The following is a 19,320-nucleotide window of genomic DNA, read 5'->3' on the forward strand; positions in this document are numbered from 1 at the left end:
CTCCCCCTTTGTTCTTTTCTGTGGCCTGGCCTTCCATCTTAGAGCTCCCAAAGCCTAACTAGTCTAAAGACATTTTCAATCCAGTTGTCATTACAGTGGCTGCTACAATTCAGAAAGGAAGGTGATTGTCATGAGAGAAGTTAATGTTTGGGGTGGGGGTGGGGAAAGGGGTTCTTTTGGTCCTGGAATGACAAAGAATGCCACAGACTCTATGGTCCTCACTCCTACTAGTCTATTATAAGAGATGGGGCATGTTATTCCCATTTATATTTTAAGTTCAAAACACACAGTCAAATCCAAACCCCTTCCTTTTTAAGGCAGCGAAGTCTGAAATAATAGTTGAACTTTATATATCACTTTGAGAGATTATCTGGAATAGCGACCAATCTTAAAATCAGAAATACCTGGGTTTGAGTGCTGCCCCTGCTAAAATATTGACTGTGTGACCCTGAAGAAATAACTTTTTGCCCAGAGTATTCTCTAAGACCCTAAGTTAAAGACAAGTTGTTGATTTAAATAGACAAAGGAACTTAATTGGCCATAATGAGCTCAATGATCTTAGAAAAATATGGAAAGACTTGCATTAAATAATGAAGAGTGAAATGAGCAGAACCAAGAGAACACTGTATACAGTAATAGTAATATTGTTTTAAGAATGACTTTGAGGGAATGTCATTTTGACTATTATAAATGCTGAAATTCACCATAATGGACATATGAAGAAAGATGCCATCTACATCCAAAGAAAGAACTGATAAATAGAAGTATGTGTAGAATAATTTTACACACATATGTATATATGTGTATGTATACATGTGTATATGTGTGTGTGTATAGTGTGGGTATCTGGGTGTGCATGTATACACACATATACACACACAATACCTGTTTGTGTCTAATGATTGTCATCTTGGGGCGAGGGAAGAAAAAAAGAAATTTACATGATAACTTTATTATATATTTAAAAGAAAAGGCAAGTTGTACATAAGAGATTTGCAGTTTCACTGCAATCATCTTTTTCATTATACTGTTATTGATATGCTTGTTTTATTCCATAAATTAAAATAAATTAAAAAATAGGCCATAATGGGAGTTCCTCACATCTATCAAATTATTGATCTGCATGAAATAAATATCCTTCCCAAACCCCACCTCCTACACATACACTGTTTTATTTTTAAAGACAACTTTGTGAGGTAGGTAATGCAGGTATTATATGTATTTTACAAATGAAAGGCATAATGGCACAGTGGATAAAGAGTTGACCTTGGAGTGGGATTTAAGTCCTGCCTTTGACTCTTACTATCTGTGTGACTAACATTAAGTCACACTATCCCTTGAGCACTCTTTAAAATTGTTGTTGTTTAGTTGTTTTCAGGTGTGTCTGACTCTGTGTCCCTGTTTGGGGTTTTCTTGGCAAAGATACTGGAGTGGCTGGGATAAGAACTCACTATTTGACAAAAACCTCTGAGAAAACTAGAAAATTGTGTGGCAGAAACTAGGCATAGACCAATATCTTATACCCTATATCAAGATAAAGTCAAAATGGGTACATGATTTAGATATAAAGACTGATACTATGAGCAAACTGGGAGAGTAAGGAATAGTTTACCTCCCAGATTTATGGAGAAGAAAGAAATATGACTAAACCAGAGATAGAAAATATTATGAAATGCAAAATGGATAATTTTGATTATATTGAATTGAAAAGTTTTTGTACAACCAAAACCAATGCAACCAAGATTAGCAGGGAAGCAAAAAACTGGGAAACAATTTTAACAACCAGTGTCTCTGATAAAGGCTTCATTTCTAAAATATATAGAGAACTGAGTCAAATTTATAAGATTATAAGTCATTCCCCAATTGATAAATGGTCAAAGGATATGAACAGGCAGTTTTCAGATGAAGAAATTAAAGCTATCTATAGTCATATGAAAATGCTCTAGGGGCTGCTAGGTGGCACAGTGAATAGAGCACCAGCCCTGGAGTTAGGTGGACCTCTGTTCAAATCTGGCCTCAGACACTTAACACTTACTAGCCGTGTGTCCTTGGGCAAGTCATTTAACCCCAATTACCCTACCATTCCCCCCTCTAAAAAGCAAAATAAATAAGTAAATCAAAATTTTTTTAAAAGCAAAAAAAAAAGGAAACACTCTAAATCACTTTTGATTAGAGAAATGCAAATCAAAACAGCTCTGAGGTACCACATCACACCTATCAGATTGGCTAACATGACAAAACAAGAAAATAATAAATGTTGGAGAAGATGTGGGAAAATAGGAACATTGATGCATTGTTGGTGGAGTTGTGAACTGATCCAACCATTCTGGAGAACAATTTGGAACTACACACAAAGGGCTATCAAACTGTGCATACCTTTTGACCCATCAATACCACTTATAGGTCTGTATCACAAAGAGATCATAAAAATGGGAAAAGGCCCACATGTACAAAAATATTTATAGCAGTTCTTTTTGTGGTGGTCAAGAATTGAAAAATGAGGGGATGCTCATCAACTGGGGAATGCCTGAACAAGTTATGGTATATGAATGTAATGGAATACTATTGTTCCATAAGAAATAATGAACGGGCAGAGTTCAGAAAAACCTGGAAAGACTTTCATTAACTGATGCTGAGTGAAGTGAGCAGAACCAGAACATTTTACATAGCAACATTGTGAGGTGACTAACTTTGATAGACTTATTTCTGCTTAGCAATGCAAGGATCTAAGACTACTACAAATGATTCATGATGGAGAATATTCACATTCAGAAAAAGAACTACAGAGTCTAAATGCAGATTGAAGCATACTATTTGCTCTCTCTGCTCTCTCTGTTTCTTATTTTTTGTGGTTTCTCCCATTGGTTCTAATTCTTATTTACAACATGACTAATATGAAAACATGTTTAATATGAATATATATGTAAAACTTGTATCAGATTACATATGCTGTCATGGAGTGGGGGCAGGGAGGGATGGGGAGAAAATTTAGAACTCAAAATCTTAAGGAAGTGAATGGTGAAAACTAAAAATAAATAAATAAAATTTAAAAAAGATGCTGGAATAGTTTGCCATTTCCTTCTCCAGCTCATTTTGGTTAGATCAGTTGACAACTCTACCAACAATGTATTAGTGTTCCAATGATGAGGAAACTGACGCAAAAAGGATTAAGTGACTTACCCAGGATGACACAGCCAGTAAGTGTCTGAGGCTAGATTTGCACTTAGGTCTTCCTAACTCCAGGCCCAGCATTCTATCTACTGTGCCAGCTAGCTGCCCCCTCTTTAAGACACTAAATTGCAAAGATGATACCAGCTTACATTTTCCTACCTGAAAATTCTATCTGTGAGATCATAGATTCAGTCCCTATCTCGTCCTTATTTTACAGATGAGTAAAATGAGACTCAGGGAGATTTCAGTGAAGTTGCCCAAGGTCACACAACCAGTTATGTCAGAGGAGACACTTGAATCCAGCTCCTTTTGACTTTAAGGCTAGATTTCCACCCATTTCTCTGTGTTGTCTCTTAAAGTTGCACCTTGTACAGAACTTTGGAATGTGTAATGTTTTCCTGACAGAACAAAAACTGTGATAGTAGTATTATTATTCCCATTTTATGGATGAGGAAATTCAGACTGTGAAACTTCAAGTGATTTGCCTAATTAGTAGTTATTATTATCCCCATTATATAGGTGAAGAAATAGAGGCCCAGAAATTTTAACTACTTTGCCCAAGGTCACATAACTAGTAAATCAGAGCCGAGATTCAAAATCAGTTCAGTGTTTTTCTCGCTCTACTGCTTTGAGTAAGACCTGTACTGAAGATAAGAAAACCTGGGGTCCAAATTCAATTTGCTTCTTTTCTTGCTGTGGATATAAAGAGCAGAAGCAGTATAAAGAACAAGTTGGAAGCATATATACTGTAGCGCAAATATTAGCTTTACCGCGGGAGGCTATTTGTGGGTGGTTTCTTTATCTTTAAATTGGAATTATAATTATATGACATTGTTGTAATATTTTTAAGGCCAGTAAAATATTATACCAATATGATCTGCTCTTTAACTATTTTAAAATGATGATCAAATGTATATAACATCTCTATGGCTCCCTTTCTCATTCATATAAAGGCGAAAAATTTCAACATAAGATTCTCTATTAGATTGTAAACTCCTTGACAACAGAGATTGTTTCATTCTTTGTATTTGTAAACCAAGGATCTAGCTTAGTGTCCAACATAGAATAAGTGCTTAATACATGCTTGCTGATTGACTGAATGATCAAAATTGACTTCTTTTTCTTTCCTTTATACCTGGTCTAGACCAGGTATAATAGTTTAGACCAATAGGGCCAGAAAACCTGTTGCAATACTATCAATCGAATAGCATAAGATACAGTATTGGTGTTAATGTTCATTCTGTTCCCTACATATTTTACTATATTTGCTTCTTTTTTTTCTTTTTCTCTCTCATCTAGTTTTCTTCTTCCACCTTTGCACTTATACAGTGGTGTGTGAATTACTTGGAATAAACAATGGCTACAACATGGTTTCATTTTGAGGAGTAACTTATGCATCGGTGCATCTCTTAGCACTAGACTGACTCAGAACACCTGACCTCACCTAGATGAAATCAGATTGATCTAGTTTCCTCTCATTTACTTAGTCCGCTGTCAATTGAGTGTTAGATTTTGTGCCATACACACATTTTATTACTCTCTTTTGTTGTGTTTTTAATTAAGGGCTTTTAAAGAAAGGATATCAATTACTCTGATGAAATGTGTGAAAGTTGCAGCTGTTCAAGAGCACACTTCAATGACCAGTAGACATATTACAGTGGCTGTTAGTGTGGGATGTCAAGCATTTCAAGGATCATTCAAGTCCATAGTGAACAGGATCAAAGTGCAAAGTGAAGTATGACTGACAACAAAACAACTGACAAATTATTGCTGCAAAACAGTATAATTAATCCTCAGAAAACAAGCAAAGACCTTTAGAAGGACCTGATGGCTGATGGGGATATTATTTATTTCTCTACAATAAAGAAGTTGAAAGAACATCAAGAAGACAATTTTTTAAAAAGTTTTTAACCTTTGCTATAAAGAAAAATGCTTGTGTTGGGTAAGGTAATATAAACACAGAAGAATTCAAGTTTGGATCTTTTTTTTCTCTCCTTTTTTTTTTAACTAAAAATACTCTTTTTTTTTTCTCCCATCCAAGGACATATCAAAAACATTATGGACTAAGAAGATCTGGGCATTTTTATTAAACTATAAATCATCCACTCCAAAGTTGAGCAAGGGTATTTTTGAAAACAAACAAGCAAACAAATTTCTACTGGATCTTGTTCCCACTGAGAAATGATGAACTCTGATAAATATGTTGATATAATGGAAAGTAAGATTGTTCCTAAATTACAGAAATTCCCAAATGAAGATGGACTACTACAACATGATTTTTGAGTCATTCTCCATCTCTGTGAAAGGTTAAGAAATTTATTCAAGAGATGGAGATAAACATGCTTCAATGGTCTGGGAAACTCATCTGATTTAAACCCCATTGGATAGGTATGGGCTGTTATTGACGCTAGACCATTCACCAAAGGTAGAATAAATATCCACTATGATGTATGATTTCATGATAAAGTATTAAGGAATTCATGTCAGAATCTTGTGAATTTAATGACAAATTAGCTAAAATTAGTGTAGCAAAGGAGAACATGTTGCAAATGAAAAGGTTTTTTTTAAAGATGTAAAACATCGCAAGATGTCTTGCACAAATCAGGAATATCGATTATTTTATTTCACCTTGTAATTACTAATGAATCTTACCTTGTAATTACCAATTAATTCCCATCTGACTACCTCCTCCACTCTATTTCTTTTCACTTTTTCTGGTTCTTCCTTTTTACCCACCTTTGCATATGCTTGAGCCCTGCCACAGGGCACATTCCTCTTAAACCCCAGTACAGAAATTGTGAATGCTCAGGAGTAACATTGTTGATTTCTGTCATACAATGGGCTTTGAGTCCAAACTGACTTCACACACTAACAGGCACTGAAGGAAAACATTATAGAAACACAAAGCAGTTTCATTAGTCTGTATGGGGCAGTGGATAAAGCCTTAGAATCTGGAACATCTGGCTTTGAGTTCTATCTATGACAAATCCCAGATGTGTGATTATGGACAATTCTGCCAACCTTTAATTAACTCAAATAACTCTCAAGGTCTATAAACAGATGAATTGTTCTGTATCATAGGAGGGAATTTTCTTAATGGAAGTTCTCCACACTGATGAATTCACAGATGCAGACTTGATTTCTCTTAAAAAAATTCAACAAAAGGCAATTTCATTATCTATATTAATCAGGCAATCAGTAAGCATTTATTAAATACCTACTGCATGCCACACACTATGTTAAACTATGGGAAAACAAATCTGAAAAAGGAAGACAGTTTCTATCTTCAAGGAATTTATCTAGTAGGAAAAAACCCCACAAAAGGTAGGGGGGTAAGCAAGAGGGAAATGGTCATGGTGGAGAAATCAATCAGTGAAGTCCCAAAATAAATAAGAAAAGACAAAAATGGAGGTAAAGGTCACTGGCAAATGAATTCAACAGCTATCCAGGTATTTGTCAAAGTAAGCTGAAGTTAGTGTTTGGAGAACACAGTAAGTAGACAGGGCATGTAAGATCTAGTTTAGAGGGTGGCTAGGTGGCACAGTGAATAGAGGACCAGTCCTGGAGTCAGGAGGACCTGAGTTCAAATCCAGCCTTAGACACTTAACACGTACTGACCATGTGGTCTTGGGCAAGTCATTTAACCCCAACTACCCTGTCTTCCCCCCTCCAAAAAAAAAAAAGATAAATTAGCTAGTGTAGGAAAGCAACAATAAGAAGATAGCAATGTTAATTGTTTTTCAATAGAAAACGCATACATTTTAAGCAAATGCATCGAATTCTTAACTGCAGCCCTTCCCTTGGCATGACAAGAATATGAGGGTTCCTTGAGATCTATTCTGCTCTGTCATACTATTTAGCAGTCATGGAGACACATTTTTTATTTTGTCATAACAGACAGTACGGCCAAATTTTTAGTTCTTATGCTCTCAAAAACCTGCAGGCACTTGTTTGCTACCCCTCCCAAAGTCCTTGGGATGCAGTGTCAGTTTCAGTTATGAATGGAGGAACATGTTTGGCCACTGCTGGGTTTGAAGGTATGAATGTGGAGTTTGGCAAAAGTACTTTGAGGGATAAAGGAGTCCTGTGTCCTCAGGATTCATGGAGTGATCGAATGGAAAAATCTACATTTCAATATTTGTGGGTCTATAGCAGGGGTGGAGAACCTGTTACCTTGAGGCTGCATGTGGGCCTCTAGGTCCCTAAAGGGCCATACTTGAGGACCTAGAGGGTCACATGTGGCCTTGAGGCCACAGGTTCCCCACCCCTGGTCTATAGTATTGCTCAGTAGGAAAATACTTCCTAGGAATTTTATCCTTTTTGAAAATTTTTATCCTACTTATCTAAGTATTTTATCCTTACTAGAAAAATTTGTCAAAGGTCTGATAAGATTGGTGTACTTAGGTGGGTTCTAAGGCAATCCATGGAACATGTTTAGAAGGCAACATAGCCTTCTTTGTATCTACCTCTTGTGCCAAGGGCAGCTTGCTTCGTATGATTGTGGGAGGTTGTGTTCAGGCCGCAGAATAAAGTACTGGTGTAGAAATTGAGTGGACTGACAGATTTCTATTCTGAGCTTATAGTGTGGAACAATGGAAAGAGCACTGACTCTGGAATCAGAGAATCTGGGTTCAAATCCTCCCTCTGATGCTTACTACCTGTGCAAACTTGGGTAAGTCAATTAATTTCCTTTGCTTCAGTTTCCTAATCCATAGAATGAGGGAATTGAATTAGAGATCGTCCTGACATCCTTTTTAGCTTTAGATTTAAAAATATGATTCATGAGTGAATGAATCAAGTATTTCTGAAGCACTTATAATGTACAAAGCCCAGCACAAAGTACTGGAGTTACAAATTGAAAAGTCAGACAGTCCCTGCTCTCAATGAACTCACATTCTCATGGAGGAGACAACATACGTGGAAGTTTCCACTGTAGGTCAGAAGGAAACATCCATGGTCCCCAGGGTGCAGCAGCAGAGCAGAAAGAGCAAAACTTTTTCTTTAATCTCATTGCCACTGATAAAATTCATATTAGTATATGTTCGATCATTTGACATTGCCAAGGACTTGTTCCTGGGTTTTCAGTAAATATGGATGTAGCACCTGCCAGAGCAGTAGTCTGTTTTACATCTCTATACGAGTTGCTTCCTAGGTTGTCTATAGGCAGTGGGTTGGAAACGTTGCTTTTTTGAAAGTTCTTGAATACAGGGTCCAGGGCTATCTCCATCAGGATCTGAGGGGAGATCGTTGGTTTGACTTGCAGGGCACATGCTCCTCCTGTCTCTCTCAGAGTACCCTGTTTTTTTTATAGTAGGCTGACTTATCTGTCCTATGAGAGGCAGGTGGTTAGTTGATGGGGATGACTGGTCCCTATACAACAATCCCAGGTGATGACTGCAAGGCATTGGCTGTAAGCAGGACCAGTAGTCTGAGGGGTGTCGCCACTCCTAGGACTCCTGTTGGTGGCAGCTGGTCAGCACTTGTTGCTGGTGCTGATGAGGAAGATGGGCCCCTTCTCCATAATGACTCTCCCTTCAATGATGGCTGTAGGGGCTGGGCTGGAAGCAGGTCTGATGGTTTGCAGAGATGGGGGTTGGAGAAATCCTATAACCAAGGCTCTTGGGCTCAGAATCCTAGTCTATCACCCTCAGGGTCTGAGGGGAGATGGTGATCAAGGCAGTCATGGTGGTTTAACTTGCTTGACCCTTCCTGCCTTCTGTCTCACTCTCTGTTGTCACCTTTGAAAGCTCATAACTCTTTTGTGCTTTACTTTCTCCATGTATAAATTGGCAATACAGTCGTTTAATGCCTCATTTCCTCCCTCTCCTTAACCCTCCTCCATCTCCCTACTCTCGTGTTATTTTCTTCCCCCCTCCCCCAATCTCCACCGCTCTGCCTGTTACCACTACTTTCTTCCTCTTTCCCATGGAGGTGAGAAATAATTAGATCCAATCTATAAAGTATCTTGAGTTTCTCCGAGAAAGGCACTCTAAAATACAAGGTATCATTATCATCTCTGCCTCTCAGACACATTTGGCCACAGATGTCTCCATCTTCATTCTGTGGCCGTCAATTTGAGATATTTAAACTTCAGAAAACAGTTGGAGCTATCTGACGACTTCTGAAGAGTCATAGATCTGTCGAGCTTAGTGTGAGACAAAGCAGCGGGTAGTGTGGTCAGAAAACTAGATGTGAATTCTGTGTTGTCCTTATTCCCCGTCCCCCTCGATCTCCCCTAACACTCCCTGCAACTCCTCCCCCACTTTTTTTCTAAAAACATAATTCTCATTAAAGGGAAAAGAAGATCTTTATTAGGGAGCAAAACTTTGCAGTGACAGAGAATCTTTATCACCTCATTTCCACTGCCCCGCCTTCCCCCTTTAAATTTAGAAATGGGTGTGAAAGGTTTGATGTAGAAAACAATATCATCTTTTCTACTGATCTGTAGCCTGGAACAGGAGCTCAAAGACACCAGTCTTTCTATTTCACACTGTGCAAGGGGAAATGGCTGGTGCTCATGTTTTATTGGAAAGACAGGAACAAAGGATGTTAAGAGAACTTCAGAGGGGCCATGTGAGTCATAACAAGGCTTGTGAAATTGTTTCAACTCTTCCTCAGCCCTTAGCTGTTGTGACAAATGTGTCAAGCCTTTAGACAGGGAACAGTATTGGGTCTTCATGGAGTTTGGTGAGATGTAGAACAGGATTTTGCCTCCAATTTGGGGGATTGAAACAGGTAGAAGGGAAATGGAAAGTACCGAGAGCAGGGATGGAGGTTTCTGACATTGGCTCCTCCTGGGCATTTGCTAAAGTCCAATACTTAATTTTTTTTTTTGAGTTCTGGTCTAGAAACAATCCTAGCCTGTACTCCCAAGGCTGTGAATGTCTTTCTAGGCCATTATAAAGTCTTTTTTTTTCCTGAGCCTGAAATTTAGAAACTGGAGTGTTTTTTTAGGTAAACCCAGTTCTCTCTCTCTTTTTTTTTTTTTTTTTTTTTTTGCTGTAGCTGCGACTTGTAATGATGAGGGTATTCTTATTTTCCTGAAGACCAGCCATCAGTAATCTGGGGCTTTTGTTTAGAGTGCTGATGAACAAGTCAACTTGAACAAGTGTGTATATAACTTCTGTGCTGGTGGGACTAGACATCATTTAATGTTGTTTTTAAGTCATTTTTCAGTTGTGTTTGACCCTGTGACCCCATTTGGGGTTTTCTTGATAAAGATGCTGGAGTGGTTTGCCATTTACTTCTCCTGCTCATTTTATATATGAAGAAATTGAGGCAAACAGGGTTAAGTAACTTGCCCAGGGTCACAGTTAGAGTCTGAGACCAGGTTTAAACTTAGGTCTTTTTGACTCCAGACCCAGTACTCTATCTACTGTGCTACTTAACTGACCATGATATAACTTATATGATTTAGTATTCACCTTGCTTTCCTTTTGCAATGTCTATGACTATGTATGGATATGTTTATATACTCACACACACATATATATATATATGCTTACTTATATGTATACATGTATGCACAGAAGTCAAATCTGTATGGTATGTATGTAGATATACACACATGTATATATATAGATACACATACAAGATGTTTATGCATGTATATGCTTATATTATCTACAACAAATGTACATCTATGTATACAGAGACTTCATATTTCTATAAGGCAGGTTGTTTTGGCAACTTATTTTTGCAAACATTCTAGATTTTATATGTGTGTGTTTGTATGTATTTCCAGATGGTAAAGTCTCTATCTCAAGCCCAAGAAAACAGTAAGGGTCCATTTCAGAACCTGACTTTTTCTCCCTGGCTTATTTCCCTTCATCTTTCTAGGTCATCCAATAGCAGAGAGCTGGTCCCCTTCACTGAAGAAAGTAAAGGTCAGCATGTGTCCTGTGAATATAATCTGAAGTATTGGCTGGGGGGATATTTAAATTATAAAATTAAAGGGTTCATGGATTTGATTTTTTAAAATTGAGAACTGTGTTGTCAATATAGTTGGTTTCCTTTGTAGTTCTATGTGTTTTATTTTATACATTTAAAAATATTCTTCTTAGAAGGGTCTGGGGATTTCACAGACTGTCAGATGGTTCCACGCCACAAAAAAAGGGTGAAGAGGAATCTTTGCTTTAAATAATTGTCTAGTTTTGAGAAGAAGTGAAAGCAGAAGGATGGAGGTTTCTAAGGAGCTGGATCTAAGTGATCTAGCCTTAGAGGATGGTGCTTTTTTCTTTAAGTAAAAAACTACATTGATGGGGAGGCTAGGTGGCGCAGTGACTAAAAGTGCAGGCCCTGGAGTCGGGAGGACCTGAGTTCGGTTCTGGCCTCAGACACTTACAGCAAAAAAACTAGCTGTGTAACCTTGGGCAAGTTACTTAACCCCAATTGCCTTCCAAAAGGCAAAAAAAAAAAACCCAAACCCCAAAACAAAACAAAAACAAAAAAAACTACATTGATGTAATGGGAAGAGTACTGGATTTAAAGTCAGGTTCCCCCAGTTTGAATCCTGCTGCTGCCTCTTATACTTATATATGGCAAATAGGTGGCACAGTGGATTAAGCACTGGGACTAGAGTCAGAAAGAATGAATCCAAATCCTCACTCAGATGCTTACTGTGTGATCCTGAGCAAGTCACTTAACCTCTGTTTGTCTCAGTTTCCTTATCTGTAGAATGGGAATAATACTAGTTGGCTCCCAAAATCGTGAAGATCAAATGAGATAAATATTTATTATAAAGAGCTTAGCATGGTGCTTGTCATGTAATAGGCACTAATTATATATTAGCTTTGATGATGATGGTAATGATGATACAACCTTGGTCAAGTGAGGAGGTTGAACTAAATAACCTCTGAGGTCATCTCTTTCCAATCTAGATCTATGATCTCAAGCCAAATATGTGGTAAGAAAATCAGATCTGATTTCCATGGTTTCTGACAGGTAATATTGACTTGCTATTATAGCTCCTGTATTCTTGCCTCAGTAACTACAAAAAATAAACAGATCATTCCTGTGGAGTGGTATTGTAGTGAAGAGAGAATTGACTTTGGCTTCAGGAAGTAGGCCCATAGTAAGCCTTTGGGATCATATGGTGATAGGAAGATCTGAGTTCAAGTCCCAACTCTGAACCATACAAGCCACGTGCCAATGAGCAATGGAACTATCATGTTAGACTTGAAAGAGCACCTGATTTGGAATCAGGGACCTGAATTCAGATCTTAGCTTGATTGTCAGTTAGCTAAGTCACTTCATTTCTCTGGGATTTAGTTTCCTCATGTGTAAAATGAAAAAGTTTGATGAAATGACCTCTAAGGTACTATGAATCCTAGAAGCCTATGAACATAACCATTTAATATTATAATTTACAGTTAGGGTACTGATATGTCTCAGTGGAGGGCATTTTTATACCAGAAGTTCTTTTTACTTATGAAATCACAGGCCTAGAACCCCTGCTCCTTCTGAGAGAGAGAAAGAAAGAGAGAGAGAGAGAGAGAGAGAGAGAGAGAGAGAGAGAGAGAGAGAGAGAGAGAGAGAGAAGGTTGAGAAGGTTATAAAAAAAATAACCTAAATCAGGCAATTAATTTAAGGAAAAAGGTAATACAACTATTGTTGTAATTCTATGTACACAGTTGGGGCATACTAATGATGTATTTTCTTGTCAAATGATAAATTCTTAGATTTCTAAGGGAGTCACTTTTATCAGAGAGCTTATGGGGAGTTCTACATTTGACAACTCTTTGAAATTGATTGGTGAGAAGTTTCTGTATGATCTTGAGCAGAACAAATCAAGTATTCTCTGGTCTCATTTTTTCATTTGAAAAATAAGAGAAATCATAGAATTCTTAATATAAAACAAAGATGAAAGAAGCCTCAGTTTCTTAAGTAAAATCACAAAATAATTTCTAAGGTCTTTCAGAGCTCTAAAATTCTGTGCTTCCATGGTTTTAGATAATATCTATGTTAAGAAGTACAGGTTTAAAAAATAATACTAAACTAATAACAGCTAGCATTTATATAGTACTTTAAGTTTTGCAAAGCAATTTACAAATATTATCTCATTTTATTGCCACAACAACACTGGAGGTAGGTGCTATAATTATCCTCATTTACAGATGAGGAAACTGAGGCAAACAGGTCAATTGACTTGCCGAGGGTCACACAGGTAGCAAATGTCTAAGGCAGAATTTGAACTCAGGATTTCCTAACTCCAAAGCCTATGATCTATCCATTGCACCATCTAGTTTCCTATAAAAAAGAGTACAGGCTAAAAAAAGAGGCCAGTATTCCACATTCTCATCTTGACATAGTTCTTAAGAATCAAAGGACCTTGTTTTGAATGCTGACTTTGCCACTTACCATCTGTGTAGTTTGGAGAGAGCCACAACTTCTCAGGGCTTGAGTTTTCTAAGATCATCAATTTGAAGCTGGAAGCAATCTTAGAAGTCTTTGAGATACAAACCCTTCACTTGTCCAGATGAGGAAACAGGCCTAGAGAGGTTAAGCAACCTACCTAAAGTCACACAGACTTTGGCCAAACCAAGATTCAAATCGAGGTCCCCTGATTCCAGATACCATTTTCCCCCTCAATATACGTTTTTTTTTTGCTCTTTGAAGGAGGGTATTGGAAAAGTAATTTTAGAGTTCTATTTTAGTGCTAAATCTGCAATCCTATTCTATGATCTGTTGGTGAAATGGACATGCCCCTATGCCCCCTTAATTTTGCAGTGTACATGATTAAACATCAAGTAAAGACATTGGAACATGGTCTTGCTCTGGAGCCTTGGAGATCTTCCTCTATGTTTCCAACCCCAAAGGGTTAAACCATGAATTAAGATGTGATTTTTTTCACTGTAAAGCTTGCTGAAATTTATTTTTAATTATTGTTGAGTCATTTTTCAGTCATGTTCAACTCATCATGACCCCAATTTTGGTTTTTTCTTGGTAGCCATACTAGAGTGATTTGCCATTTCTTTCTGCAGCTCACTTTATAGATGAGGAAACTGAGGCAAAGAAGGTTAAGTGACATGCCCAGGGTTACACAACTAGGAATTGGCTGAGGTCAGATTTGAACTCAGGAAAATGAGTCTTCAGGCTTGGCACTCCAGGCCACCTAGTCAGTCTTAATTTTCAATTATAGTTTCAACAATAACTCCTATTTTTCTATCATTACCCTTTTCAAAGTGCTTTACATACATCATCTTATTTGATCTTCACAAAACTTTTGTGAGGGATGTGACCAAAGCGTTCTTCCTCTTTTATTAATCAGGAAAATGAAGCTCTCGGGAGTTAAGTGCTTCACCTGTGATTACACAGCTAGGGTATGCTAGAACACAGACTTAAGTCCAGTTCTTTTGCTCTACCATAGGTCTCTTCCAAGCTGGCACCTGAAGAATTGCTCAACAAATTTCATCATTATCACCATCATCATAGCTAACATTTATATAGCATTTATTATGTGCCATGCAGTTATTGGTCAGCAAGGTGGCACAGTGGATAGAGCACAGAGTCAGGAAGATCTGAGTTCAAATCTGACTTCAGACATTTACTAGCTGTGTGACCCTGGACAAGTCACTTCACCCTGTTTACCTCAGTTTCCTTCTCTGCAAAACAAGCAGGAGAAGTAAATGATAACCACTCTGGCCTCTTTACCAAGAAAATCCCAAACGGAGTCACTATGAGTCAGAAGTGACTGAAACAAGTGAATAACAACAAATATGCCATGGGCTTTGCTAAGATGCTTTGCAATTATCATCTCATTTGATCCTCACAATAACTCTGGGCACTAGGTGCTGTTATTGTGCCATTTTATAGATGAGGAAACTGAGAGAAACAGAGGTTAAGTGATTTACCTAAGGTCACACAATTATTAACTGTCTGAGGCTGGATTTGAACTTGAGTCTTCCTGACTCCAGGTCCTGGTTCTCTATTCAATGCACTCCAGAAACAATTCAATTAAACAAACACAAGGAAGTAGTAATGGGAAAGAGTCCTAGATTTGCTGCCAAGGGACCAAAGTTTGAATCCCAGCTGTACCACTTATACTACCCGTGACCTTGCCCTTGGTCCCTTCTAGCTTACTGTGTTAGGTATGAGGATTAAAAAAAAAGTCTTCGCCCTCAAGGAATTTACCTCTTTTTGGACTTTTCAGCTAATTGTATGCAGTATGCTGGACATGGTAGGAGGTGAATCACCCTTGGCAATGACCTTAGCCATGGGAGTTTAAATAGCAAGCTCACAATTGAAAATTGGCAATTCTAATGCCAGCAAACATATAGGACATTAAAGCTGGTAACTAAGAACCTTAAAATATTTCACAACTGGTCAGCAAAAGCCCAACGCCAAAGGAACAGACAAATAAACACGCTTCTCTTTCCCCTCCTCTCTGGAAGAACTCAAAGCCCATAGGTATCAAAGGCCCATCACCTGAGAAAGCTAAGAACTAACAACAGGGCTTATTCATCAGGAATTGTCTCTATTTCTTGCAGTAGATCCAAATGCCTTTCAGCTCTTCTCTGCATAGTTGATAATTTAGAAGCTTTCCCCTATACAGTAATTAAAGGTGAATTTTCCAACTCTGTTGAAAAACCTCCTCAATTTAGCTCTGACAGGTTGTATTTTATAATGAGGTGAAAGGATATCACTGCTGGAGAAAAAAACACACCCATGGATTCTGCTACTCACAAAAGGCTGTCAGGTAGGATATACCTCAATGTAGTGACTCATTGTGAGAGAAATGCTCCTGTTTGGTTCCAGATTTGCCCTGGCATATTTGTATTCTCAGAACAGAGGGGAAAGAAGCCAGGAAGCTCTAAAAACACTTAAACTTGCAATAACAGCTTAGGCTCTTTCCCCCTCAGAGATCCCCACAGCAGAATTCCATACGAATAAATGGCCCTTCATTACCCCTCTGCTCCCCGCTCAGGAGATGCCTAATTAAAGCCAAGCCTTCTGTATTAAAGGCAAGACAGAGGTGAAGGACAGACTACCACAAATTTCTCCAGCATGACTGCAAGTGCTGGGGGGTCTTTATCAATAACTATCTTTTCTTAGATCCTACTGGTGGGCCCTCAACCCCTGTCATTCTTCTTTGAACATGGTTGGCAAAATTAGAGTGATTATCTTTACCCTAACAACAACAACAAATTACCTAGCTTTATGTCCTGTCTAAATTTATACTTGAATATCTGTAGAAATAATCTTGCATTGATTGGCTCTTTGGAGGAGAGGTGGGGGCAGGGGAGGAGGGAGGAAATAGTAAAAAAAAAAAAATACATTCCAAGCTGAAGCTGTCAGGTCAAGGTTGGTTTGCAGCTTTGGGTGCCACCTTCAATGGGGCAGCTTTACCTTTCAAGGACTTTCAATCATTTTGCCCTTTGGAAGTGGCCATCTGAATCTGGGGTCTGTTTCATGTCCTGTGACTCTTTTAAACACAGCCAGCTGTGTGAAATCAAGAGTAGGCAGAAGCCTTCTTCATTGTTCCACTAGGTGTTTCAAAAACTTCCTGAACAGGGTTATGTTGGTTTCATTTTATTTCTCAATCTCAGTAAGTTGAGGGATGTTAATTTTTTTTTAAGAAAAAAAAAATGGAGCAGAAGACCTTAGGGAAAGAGCACAGCTGTAAATGATAGATAAGAAGCCAAAAAGGAAGTGTGAAACAGACGCCCCTAGTTTTTTGCTTAGATCTGTGACACTGGGGAGTCCAAAGTATAAACAAACCCAAAAGGGGAAATTAAATTTGTCAGTTAGACAATTTCATTTAAAAAATAGTCACTGTTAAAGGAAATATTACCGATTATATGACACTGCTTCACCTTTATTTATCCACTTGTTCATTGCTACAGAGTACATCCTAACCTTGAGAGAAACTTTAAAAAATTCTTCAAGAGATTTGAGTCCTTGATTTTCCTATTTACTTTCAATAATAATTCAGGTTTTGTGTCAAGAGAATGATAAATATTGCCAAAAAAGACAAATTATTTTTGGACTTTGATTCACATTAAAAACTAGGAGGAAATGTGTTTGTTAAATATTAACTTCAATAGCTCAAAAGTGAAAATACTGGGAACCAAAATATGTTGGACAAATGGCATTATATCTTACTGTATCTAGGAGAGAAACTAGTCATAAACTAAGATCTTTTAAGATTTATGCCCCTTTGGGGTACTGCTATTTCACTATATTTTGTTTGTTCTTTGTTCGGGTCTCTATATCACTCTCATGTTTATTATATTTTGGTATATACTTAATCTTTATTGCTTTATCTCTAAATTGTTACATCTATAAGATTATGGTCCACTGAGTACAGTCCATTCTAATTTATTGCAATGCCATCTAGTGGCTGAATGATTGATTTTCTCCCTTGCTATAGAAGTGGTACTGGATAAAAGCATGCTGGGAGTGGAAGCCATTGTTGTGTTGCTCAGTGGATCAATAAAATGGGATAAAGTTCAATTCCATTTATATAACGTGCAATTTATATACATATATATTTTCATTAAAGCATGAGGTTCTTAGAAGACGGTGGTGGCCTATTGGAATCTGATTGTTGTAAAAATTAAAGGCCTTTGTTAATGATGACATCCACTCATACCATACCCAATACGTAAATGACATTTAAGTGTCTCTTAGATTCTCAGATCTCTTCTGGAAAAACTGGAAAGGAGGAAATACAGTTACATAGCAATGTACAGGTTTTCATTCTGATAATAGTCATGTTTTGCTTCAGAGTTGATCGTTAAACCTTGGGAGAGGTTGCTTGGTTAAGTTGACTACTAAATTGCCTTTTCTGGGACATCTGTAAAAAAAACAAATGAAATTATTATACATAATGATATAATAATGGACCTGGCTAAGGATAGGAAGATGGACTAAGTGGCCTTTCAAAGTGTGCAGCCCTAGAATGCTATAATTTCATGGAATTTGATGAGGAGACAATGGATTTTGGCATGGGGCAACTGATTATGCTCCACTGAGAACAGAATGAATATAAAAAGGGACCACACAGAATAATAGTGCTCCGTTAACTGTAAATACAATAGAGAGGAAGACTGGCAGTTTACAAATTTGGTCCTGAGACCTAGGGGATGCAAGTTTCCTGTTGGGCTTTGTTTCTTTAGAGATTTAAAAGCTGGGAGGAAATGCAGCTTTAATTTAAAAGTAAAAAAGCCTAGTGATTTGGAAAAAGAAAGAAAACATAACTAGAGCACCTCCTATTGAGAAAGATATTGACAAAAATTCTAAGACTATTATAATCTAGAACTTGGAAGGGATAGGTAACCCAGTCATGCATTGAGGACCTGGCTTGCTTCTCTCTTATTCATTGCCGCTCCACATTGACTTTATTTATACATTATTCTTTTGGTCTTGCTTTCTTTATACAGCCATGTTGTATTGGTGTTATTTTAAAAGCTAACAAAATATTGAAAGAAATTAAATTACTTGGGATTTTATGTAGAAAAATCAGGAAAGGATCTATCTACTCTGTGTATCATTGGTCCTGCCATTTTCATTTTTTTTTTTTGTCATGAAGAGGAAGAAAAGTAACATAAATAGCAACCAGGACAGAAAAAAGAGGAAAAACGTATAGTAGAATTACTATTGGACAAAGACAACCAAGCATGTATCTGTAATCCCTGTTGCTTCTGAGGCTGGTGGACTGCTTGAACTTCATTCTGAGCTACCATTGGCTAAAATGATTGTGTGTCCACACTGAGTCTATCAACTATATGGTGAGGCACTGAAAGTGTGTGGGGGACAACAGGTAGCCCAGGGAGGAGTGAACTAGCACAGGTCAAAATTTTTAGTTGATCAGTAGTGGGATGGGGCCTACTCAGCTTGGGCAAGATAGGAAAACTTAGTCTCAAAAGACAAAAAAAGGCCAATATGTTATATAATAATTCTATTTAGGTAGAGTAAAAAAAAAACTCTGGCCAAATACAATTAGTAATGTTTTATCATATTGCCAGATGTATTTGTCTCCCTTAGCAATAGCTAAACTAGCTATTTTCAAAGAGTTTTTTGTTGTTTTGAAAAGTATGTCTAAAACATTTTGAAAATTAAGACTAATTAAAGATTGCAGTCTTTGTGCATATCTTCTTTATTTGTTTTTGTTCTCTTCACTCTGTATCACTTCTTAAAAATCTTCCT

The 19,320-nt window shown here is 37.5% G+C and overlaps 1 long non-coding RNA gene across 1 annotated transcript in view; it reads left to right on the forward strand.

Annotated features, from left to right (window-relative positions):
• Window positions 1-9,606: 9,606 nt before the first annotated feature.
• LOC138168381 (uncharacterized) overlaps window positions 9,607-19,320 on the forward strand; it is a 216,813-nt gene continuing 207,099 nt past the window's right edge. Inside the window, exons 1-2 of the long non-coding RNA XR_011170096.1 lie at window positions 9,607-9,744; window positions 11,011-11,057. This is a non-coding gene — a long non-coding RNA (uncharacterized lncRNA). The remainder of the gene's footprint in view (window positions 9,745-11,010; window positions 11,058-19,320) is intronic.

This window comes from Petaurus breviceps, unplaced genomic scaffold, assembly GCF_028583685.1.
Source record: "Petaurus breviceps papuanus isolate PSGF00001 unplaced genomic scaffold, PetGlider_PUasm1.0 37, whole genome shotgun sequence".
Classification (NCBI taxonomy): Eukaryota; Metazoa; Chordata; class Mammalia; order Diprotodontia; family Petauridae; genus Petaurus; species Petaurus breviceps.